This window comes from Ostrea edulis, chromosome 5, assembly GCF_947568905.1.
Source record: "Ostrea edulis chromosome 5, xbOstEdul1.1, whole genome shotgun sequence".
NCBI classification, from domain to species: Eukaryota; Metazoa; Mollusca; class Bivalvia; order Ostreida; family Ostreidae; genus Ostrea; species Ostrea edulis.
This window is the reverse complement of record NC_079168.1, coordinates 76,989,836-77,000,239: the sequence shown is the minus strand read 5'-3', so window position 1 is coordinate 77,000,239 and position 10,404 is coordinate 76,989,836. Positions and strand designations below refer to the sequence as shown.

Below are 10,404 nucleotides of genomic sequence, written 5' to 3'. Positions count from 1 at the left end.
CCCTTAAATAAAATAAGAACAATTGTAGGATAAACAACTAAACTTGTAACAATGAATTGAATACAAATAAACTTGTTGCTTATTTCTAACAATATTAAAATTTAGAGCAGACACGTCGCTACAACACAGCCTGCCTAGTAGAGACATTGTATCCAGTATGAATATATATGAACCTAGAATCATCGCATTGTTACGATAAAGTGCATAAAAAGTTAAACACCAGGAGAGCTATGCATTGATAATCACTCTGATGCACTATACTATTCAACATGCTTATAATCAGTGATTTTTTTGGGGGCCAAAATGCCACCGATATTCGGCTGTTTCCCCTCACTAAAATTAGCTGTTTTTTCCCAATTATATATATATATATATATATATATATATATATATATATATATATATATATATATATATGTATATATATATTTATGTTTTTCCCAATTTCAAATCTAGGGAAATTAGGCCATTTAAAAAAAGGTTACCGTATTTTGCTGACAAAGAGTAAATACGTTTTTCTCTTCAGTTTTATTCTCCAAACCACTGCACATGCAAAAGGTTTTGTAAAAAAGATATAAAACAATAGAGGCATCCACATAAGCAGATATGCAGTGAAGTATATAGTTTCCAGATACATATTAAGCAATGTTATACAATTTAGTTTGACCGCCATTATATGTAGGGTCAGGCTAATAACAGGAAGTGGCCAACAGTATAGGGTTTTTCTGAAAAATACAAACAGGAGAGACATTCTGGAAACTTGATTATTAATATGATATTTACAAGATTATGGGTACAAATGCTGGTGAATTAATAATTTATTATTTTCTTTATGAAATTAGACAATAAGTATTTCTTAGAAATTGAAAAAGTAAAAATATATATACAAGGTGTGACTTCCAATACATATTTAATGTTAAATAATTATTTCTTTTATGATTTTAAATCAAATCTGAAATAAATTTCAAACAAAAAAAATTGTTATTTGATTTTTTTTTATGCATCTTTATCATTTTAATTTACTATGAATGATTTTTCCCAATTTGCGGAAAATGTCGCTATTATTCCCAATTCAAAAGGAGGGGTGGTAGTTTGAAAAAAAAATCACTGTAATAAAAATATCATTATAACATAATTACATGTATAGTGAAGCAAATTGACAGTCCCTGGCACGTGTGTTTTGCTGGAGGAATAAAATAAATACACGCAGTACTCATAAGGGATGTAATCCCTCCCCACCGAAGAGAAATAAAGACACAAGGACTAGATGGCATTAGTAGTTAAATATCCAGAGGCGGATTCAGAATTTTTAAAAGGAGGGGCTGTGACCCAAGTTGGTTCCTTTCCGACCAAAAAGGGAGATTGAAGACCCATAAATGATCATTTTGTTGAAACTATTCAACCTAAGGGGGATTAAAATCCCCGTAACCCTCCCTCTAGATCCGCTCCTACTACAACCCCCGTAACCCTTCCTCTAGATCCGCTCCTACTACAACCCCCGTAACCCTCCCTCTAGATCCGCCGCTACCGTGACAAGGGACCTCCGTTTTTCAGGTCCCATCTGATCCCGCGATATTCATTTCTAAAGCCGGACGCTAAGTGGAGATACAGTCACTATTTATGTTAAATGTGTAGCGGACAGTATAAGAGGGAACTTACACTGCCTTGCTTGTGAGCTAGCTTTTCTAGTGATGTGGTAGAGTCTCTCTCTCGATCACGAAAGATAAGCAATGACGAGCGTGATCACCACTTGGATGGGTGACCGCTACACGTTACAAATTGGTGGCAGCATAGTGACTCTAGTGTTTGGCGGGAGACTTGCATCAGGTAGAGTCTCTTCGTCCAGGGACTGTAAATAAGCTGGGTTAACAGGCCAATTATGTAGTAAGCTCACACAAAACACGTGTTGCAAACTATGAACACATTTAATGAAGATGCTGGAAGTGACGTTTTACACAATACATTAACAGGCAATGTATAAAACCGGGCTCGACTAGAGTCAGGTTCACATCAAGGATACTCAATCAACAGGGACGACGGTGGTTGTCGTCTGGAACGGCGGATGCCGTTACTGAGCAGGTGTCAAACACTCAGACAGGACTCACACTAAGTTTCGGGACGAAGCTTTTCCCGAGCGGGGGGGGGGGGGGGGGGGGGGGTAGCGGACAGTATTCGAGGAACTTATACTTCCTCTTAATGAGCTAGCTTTTCTAGTGATGTGGTAGAGTCTCTCTCTTGATCACGCAAATTTAGCAACGGCTAGCGTGATCAGCACTTAGCTGGGTGACCGCTACACGTTACAAATATTCGGGTCTCCCGTTATACGAAGGTAATACCTTAATCACTAACCTACCGCGACCGGCAAATGAACAAGTGAATATAACGATATGTGATCAGTGATTAATCTCATCAATCCCATAAAGAATAAAATCAAGAGTGCAAACACGGACCCCTGGACATACCGGAGGTGGGATTAGGTGCCCAGGAGGAGTAAGCATCCCCTATTGACCGGTTTCACTGCAGTGGGCTCTATATCTTGATCAGATAAACGGAATAATCCGTTGTCAAAATCAGTGTGTAAAGAACAGCCTATCAATTGGTATGAAACACTCAGACAACATTCGACCCAATGATAGCTTGCATTTGCAAGAATAGTGAGGCCCGTGGGGATCCGGGTTAGAATAGGTCCTCAGTACTCCTTGCTTGTCGTAAGAGGTGACTAAATGGGGTGGTCCTTCGGATGAGACCGCAAAAACAGAGGACCCATGTCACAGCAGGTGTGGCACGATAAACATCCCTCCCTGCTCAAGGGCCGTAAGCGCCGATCATAGGTTTAAATTTTGCAGCCCTTCACCGTCAATGGTGATGTCTCCAGATGAGTGAAATATTCTCGAGTGGGACATTAAACAATATACAATCAACCAATCTCATAACTCCTATAAAGAATACAAAATTGAGAGTAGGGTAAACACGGACCCCTGGGCATACCAAAGGTATGTTTTTCTTTTTATTGTATATTACCCTTTTGTAGTGTATATTTTCCACTTATGTTGTATAAGTATTTTATTTGTATTGTATTTTCCCCCATTTGTATTGTATATTTTTGTCATTTGTATTGTATCCGAGGAATCGTTTACTTTAATGTTTTATAAAGGATTTCATTGGTTTAAATCATGATTCGATTATCAAGCCATGATAGGCTATATTCTTTTCCATAACTACTGTTTACATACATGTACATTATACTGAACTTTCCCTCGCTTATTGACCTACCCTATGTTTAGTCCTGCACAGAAGTAGGGGACCAGTTTGTTTTGTGGTTGAGCATCCGGGACATCTCGCTCATTTTCAACACGATACAGGTGGTGTTTTGTGGTCAAAAATAGAAGAAGAAAAAACCACCTACACTTTTCAGACGAATGATCCAAACTGAATTTGCTCCTTCCTGTGCTGTCCGATGTAATACGCATAAGGTCCATTTTTTTGTACATCGATATGGCAATCGTGTCCTATGTCATTTTGATTTACAGTACATTTTTGTACAACCTCGATATGGCAATCGTGTCCTATGTCATTTTGATTTACAGTACATTTTTGTACAACCTCGATATGGCAATCGTGTCCTATGTCATTTTGATTTACAGTACATTTTTGTACAACCTCGATATGGCAATCGTGTCCTATGCCATTTTGATTTACAGTACATTTTTGTACAACCTCGATATGACAATCGGGTCCTATGTTATTTAATTTACAGTACATTTTTGTACAACCTCGATATGGCAACCAGGTCCTATGTTATTTAATTTACAGTACATTTTTGTACAACCTCGATATGGCAACCGGGTCCTATGTTATTTAATTTACAGTACATTTTTGTACAACCTCGATATGGCAACCGGGTCCTATGTTATTTAATTTACAGTACATTTTTGTACAACCTCGATATGGCAACCGGGTCCTATGTTATTTAATTTACAGTACATTTTTGTACAACCTCGATATGGCAACCGGGTCCTATGTTTTTTTTTAATTTACAGTACATTTTTGTACAACCTCGATATGGTAATCGTGTCCTATGTCATTTTGATTTACAGTACATTTTTGTACAACCTCGATAGGACAATCGTGTCCTATTGTTCTGTGTTTTTTCATATACAGTTCAGCAACCTTGTCCGAGTGTTTTTATTTACAGTGCATTTTAATAGGGCAATCGTGTCCTATTTTTCTATGTTTTTGTTTTGGTGGTAGAACTGCAACACCGTGTTCATACCAATTGAATAACCTCAACTGCTTTTTTTAAACTCTTGTAAACTAGTTATATCAATCTTTAAACGGTACAAAGATCGGGCAGCGTTTATGTAAATCCTGAAAATATGGGTACCTTTTAATACAAATAGCTACGTTGTTTTTACTTTCAGCAGATCGCAATGTGTTGCTATTCAAGATACGCAGGCAGTGATTGATTAACATGAAGACAGATTCCAGTTGAAAACTTCACATCTACATATGTAGAAATGAAAAAAAGCAACATATCTTATACATAATGAATTATTCATTTTAGAATAACTTATTTACCAGAGAAGTATTTAAATAGACAGATGTTTACTACGACGGAGAATCCCAGTCTTAAAGAAATAACGATTTCGGGTGACAGCGAGGATCATAGCGTGTTATCATTGACATTCACATGAATACATTGGAAGTTTGAATATCATTTGTGTATATTTCTTTATATTTCCAATGTTTTTGCCTTTGATATCTTTACAAATTGTAATGACAGCCATTCCCTAATGAATACCGTGCAGGCGTGAGGAATACGCGTATGGATCTTGATAAACATAGTACGTCTATTTTAACGCCTGGGAATTCTGACAGAGATGAAAGTAGAAAGCAAATATAAAAAATAGATTTCATTTTAGGAAATTCATGAGGGTATGATCTGGGACGCTTCATGCAGGCACAGTTTTCATAAAGCACTTACTTACTTTGTGTGTCAAAAGCTAGATGCAAACCATGTTGTCCTACATTAAAATACCATCATATATTTATAAATGAGAAATGTCTACATCTCAAAAATGACACAGAGAAACACTGAACATATAAATTTTTATACCACTAGCACAACATTCTGAACATAAATAAATACAATTCATAACCGTGCATTACTTTTAGGATATGCCAAGTTAATATCGTAATGCATTATAACGCACACTCCTACTCTAGAATTTAAATCTGCTCAAATAATTCGGATTTCATTTCTCTGCCGTCTTTACAACAGCTCTCTGTGAACAAACCGGTTTCACACTCCGTGTCCTCCTTCCCCGGGCATAAACTTCCGGTCGGAGCAAATCGGTAAGGCTCCAGCTGATGACAGCAGTCGCTGTGGACATCTTCGCACATTTTCACAAACTCTCCGAATTTTGTACTACACCACACATCGGTGACCAGGACGGGGGCTTTGGAGTTCTCAACTACCGGATCTGGTACTACTTCCGGTGCGGAAGGCTTCTTGGAGTTATCGACTACTGGGTTCGGTACCATTCCCGGCGTGGACGTATTGACCGGAGTCGATGAGGTCAGGTGCAGACAAAGGATTGCGACTGTTACTTTGCAAAGAAACATTATCACTTCCTACAAAACAGCGCCGTTGATATCAATTTGAAAACGATGCCAGTATTAAATGATGTTTTGCATTGTAAAAAAATGAAATCTAATTTTAAAAAATGAGTTATGCATCAAAGTAACTTTTACATTGCATTTGAATTTCAGAGCAAAATACATGATCATTAAGATGCATAATCTAATAATAGCAAGGTGAACTAATTTTTTTAAAAAAAACCCTTACTTTAATTGTTAATCTTTCCTCGCTGCCAATAAGGGAAATAGTAAGAACGCGTGAAATAATCGTTTAAATATTACAATTGTTTTTTTTTTGTTGCCTGTAGTTTCTGCATGACTAATTAACGTCTGTCACCTGCCTCCACAAAATGATGGACGATTTTTCTCCTGACGTCAGCCTGAAAACACAGCCTACCGAATCCACCGGCGCTCTGAACTTCACACACAGGACACGCTTGTTAATGACATCACAGGAAATTTACACCCTTCCATAATTTAAGATTTATTTCTTTAGTCAATAAGTTTCAGTTAGTGAGAGCAAAGAATAAAACTTCTCTTCTCGTTCCTATTCATTTTCATGAAAACTATTTACAATGAAATATATAGAACATGACCTGGGGGTCCCCTATAGCTTTCCATAGAAAGCACACAGAATTGGAAGTGTTGATTTAACGTGCGAGATTTGAGAATTTTATCAACTGAGATTTGAGAATTTTATCAGTTGTTTGCACTCATTTTTTTGTTTGTTGGCGACTGCACCTGATCTGGAGTTTTAGGTTACGCAAATACTGAGTGATTCATGGGACCAAGTGCTTGTGCATGAAATAGGAAGTATACAAGCTCCCAATATTGGCTGATTTACGAATCCACCGACCCTTCAATATATTATGTTTTCTATTATCTGCTCTCAATAATTTCCACTTATTCAAATAACAAGGGAAGCACCCAGCACTTTAATGTCGACTTTCAGTTAAATCTGTTTAGTTCTGTTAAAGATAACGATTGATTTTCTGATGATGACAAGGTATAGTTTGTAGATACACGTGTAACTAACATTTTAAAATATAGGCAACATTAATTTAAACAGTCTGTGTAAGAAACTCTCCAAGTTTTAACATACTTTGTATAAGTACTTATGGCATCGTCTCTCTCTATCTCACTCCAAAATTACCGTTACTAGTAACCTATTAACCAAAACATATTTAAAATACTTTGAAAGTCCAGGTTTGGCTATTACCAAACGGATTTGGTCAGGATATTTCTTAGTTCTATAGAATTATGAATAACAATCTCAATTTGATACGAAAAAATCTTCCATGCTTTACGGAGATAAATTACCTTCCTCCTAATACACATTTGTGTATCTTTTATTGCATATAGATATGACTTGACAGTATATTCATAAACCGTTTAATTTGCAACAATAAATTAGAAAATTACAGCGTTCTTAATTTCTATTTTTCATATACGTCCAAATTCTAATCAATATTCCCATTAAATGTAAATGAAAAGATTATAAAATGGATGCTTTGATATCATCAATAAAATCTTTGTGGATCATGGGCTTGTGCAATGATGATATTATGTGATAAGGTTTAAAGACACTGACTTTTCTAAAATTTACAAATAAACACTTTTTAAAGTGCACATTCGGATTTTACTCCACAGTAAATGAACTCCTCAAATGAAATTTTAAATAAGAATGTTTATTTTCAATCATCACACTTTTTAAATTACATCATAATCGTTCAAACAGCTTCTTTGGAACAAACTGTCACAAAATGTTCGAAACTCTCGTTCGGCTGGCAGTTTTTATGCTGTGTATCCGATGAAGTATTTTGATAGACGTAGCACGTAAACATTGCGATTTCTTCTTTTCAGTTCAGGTCACTGATCTCGAGTAGCTGCGATGTGACGCTGTGTGTATACTATAGGATTAAACATTCTTTTGGAAGAATTTATCGATGTGTAAACTCCGGACATTTTACTCACAAACTTAACATAAAAGTGCGAAGGCACTTTTATGTTAAGTTTGTGAGTAAAATGTCCGGAGTTTACACATCGATAAATTCTTCCAAAAGAATGTTTGATTCTTATAATTCCAATTCATTGACTTTATTAACAATTGCAAAAATTTGAATAGTTACCCGCACTATGTTGTTTGTTTTCAGGCGTGTATGAATACATCGCGTTTTCGGATTTATTGATGTGTAAACTCTTGTTCAGTTTTATTTTTGTCCAATCAAAACAATTGTAATAAATAAGATTGGAATTATATATTTATGTATCATGTTATGCCTTTTCTTTTGTGTAATGTATTCATATTTTGATGCTAGTTCTAAATATCTTTTATGTTTGTATGTGTTTTGATGCTGGACCACAATGACAACTCTCTGTATCACTATGCTAATTTGTATCATCCTGAATGAATAAAGGCTATCATTATTAAATCCTAAAACTTTTAAATTCTAAAACAGTTGACAGTCATGAAAGGTGAAGATAACGAACAATGATCAATCTCATAACTCCTATAAGCAATACAAAATAGAGAGTTGGACAAACACGGACCCCTGGATATACCAGAGGTGGGATCAGGTGCCTAGGAGGAGGAAGCATCCCCTGTCGACCGATCACACCCGCCGTGAGCCCTATACATGTATCTTGACCGAGTAAACGGAGTTATGAATATTGAAATACCCCTAAGTAACAAAAACAATTTACTTCAGACCGGGTCTATATTAAACTTACAAATTGAGTTTCCCCTTGGTAATAGGTAGGTAAGGAAGATTTGGGGAAAAATCTTTTAGGACAAAAATAAATGAACAAACGTTGAAATAAATACTAACAAGGGGTAAAAACATCTGATTGTTTTTCTTCTTCAGGAGGAATAACACACCAAAGAAATTTTATGTTGATGAAAAGTGGATGCTATGTACAATATTTTGAAACTGAAAACTTTCAAATCTACTTTATTTAGTAAAAACAACAACAACAAAAACAACATAAAACACACACACCCTAAAAAAAAAAAAAAAAAAAAAAAAAAAAAAAAACCCAGCACTTTTAGTAATAAGTGATTTGAAAAAAAAAAAAAAAAAAAAAAAAAAAAAAAAAAAACCCGCTGGACTAGAAACCGCGATCTATACAGACCAGCTGTCGCCACGCTAACCCAATAAGCTACCCAGCTAGGTAATCTTAAAAACGGAATAGACAAATATTGCTGATATTATATTTCCATTTGTCATTGCTAACATACATTTATAGGTACATGTAACATGTAAGTTCATTTTGAGAATGCTAAATACATAATTATAAGAAACGGAAAGACATTCAAAATATTATTAATTCATGAAAGATTATCAAAACTCTAAGGTAACAGTAATGTTTCAGCTAGAAATTTCAAATTCTCTCTCTCTCTCTCTTAACACCAAAACAATTTACATAAGACTTGCAAACCCCAATCGATCAAGAAAACGGTGTCTCCAATACTTTGTCATAATGATCAAACATCAAGGTTTCATTCCGGGTTCAGACTGGGAATGTTTTGGTTTGTAATTACGTAAGGAGGAATCTAAAAACTTCTTTGTAATTTGAGGGCGTCATCACCTTGAAACTGTTCGACAGACACAATGTATCATTCTCTTTGTGCATATTAATTTTTAGTTGATTTTACACAAAAAACTTATATAAGATCCCAAATGCATTAATTACTCTCAAGTTTGCAACACATTAAACAGGAAAATTTTGCGACCCCACTAAGTCACAGTGTACAGTGTACAGTGGGGTCTAGAACTATTTACGACCTGTTACACCCATCAGATCTGGATTCATTTTTTATAATTTTCAAAATGTGAGGGTTTTTTGCCAGTCAGGTAAGTGTAGACCAACTTCAGTTTGGACCCCCACTCTTCAATCCTACCCGCGAGCTACATATCTATAGCTACACACCGTCCTTAATCTGCCCATGCGCCCCACGCGAGTAAAAGTTTACGTACCGTATAAAGGACTCTATTGGTTGCATTATTTCCACAATCATCAATTTAGGAGCGAGCATATCTATGCACCCCTTTATCAGACAGTCTTATCGCCCTTGCCCACGCTCCGAGGAGTTTTAAATCGTGTATCAATTAAATAATCTTTCCAACTACATGAAAGAACAGTGATAAATCTCATAAATCCCATAGGAGATAAAATGGATTTAGGTGTGTAGGTAATCAAAATAAACACGCTGCAAATTCGTCATTATGGGTTGCAACTAGCTAGAATCTGTGATTCGGCACAAAAAGTATACCCTCTTAACATGTACAAATGTATGTACTAAATACAAAGCTTCAGCGGTTGTTAGGTAGGAAAGAAAGTCCCCCCCCCCTTTTTAAAAAATTCTTTGTCGAGAGATCAAACTTGAGTATGTATTGGAAACTTTTTATATTTCCGGTTCACGTGGAAATTAATAATTATAAGTGATTCACAAAGTGTGATCTGGGAACACCGGCAGTAAAATAATTGTGGTTGGTGTTGTTCTGTTTGTTTGCTTTTTGTGGGCATTGTTTTTGAACGCCAACTTTTGGGTTGTACTGAATATATGTTTTTACACTTTGTTCTCTCTCTCTCTCTCTCTCTCTCTCTCTCTCTCTCAATTCGCACAAGTAATGTTGATTGTGCTATTGTTGGGGTAAGAGCAAACACGTTTCAGTTAATCAACATTAAGCAGGTATTACATAAATAGCGTTTTGAGATTACAACCCCCCCCCCCCCCCCCGGATCTGCTTATGAAACCTGATC

At 36.0% G+C, this 10,404-nt stretch overlaps 1 long non-coding RNA gene across 1 annotated transcript; it reads right to left on the bottom strand.

Annotated features, from left to right (window-relative positions):
• Positions 1-5,095: 5,095 nt before the first annotated feature.
• On the bottom strand, positions 5,096-6,468 carry LOC125652606 (uncharacterized). The gene is made up of 2 exons (XR_007361621.2): positions 5,849-6,468; positions 5,096-5,634 (listed from the first exon to the last, which is right to left on the bottom strand). It is a non-coding gene; the product is annotated as an uncharacterized LOC125652606 (long non-coding RNA).
• Between the last annotated feature and the right edge of the window lie 3,936 nt (positions 6,469-10,404).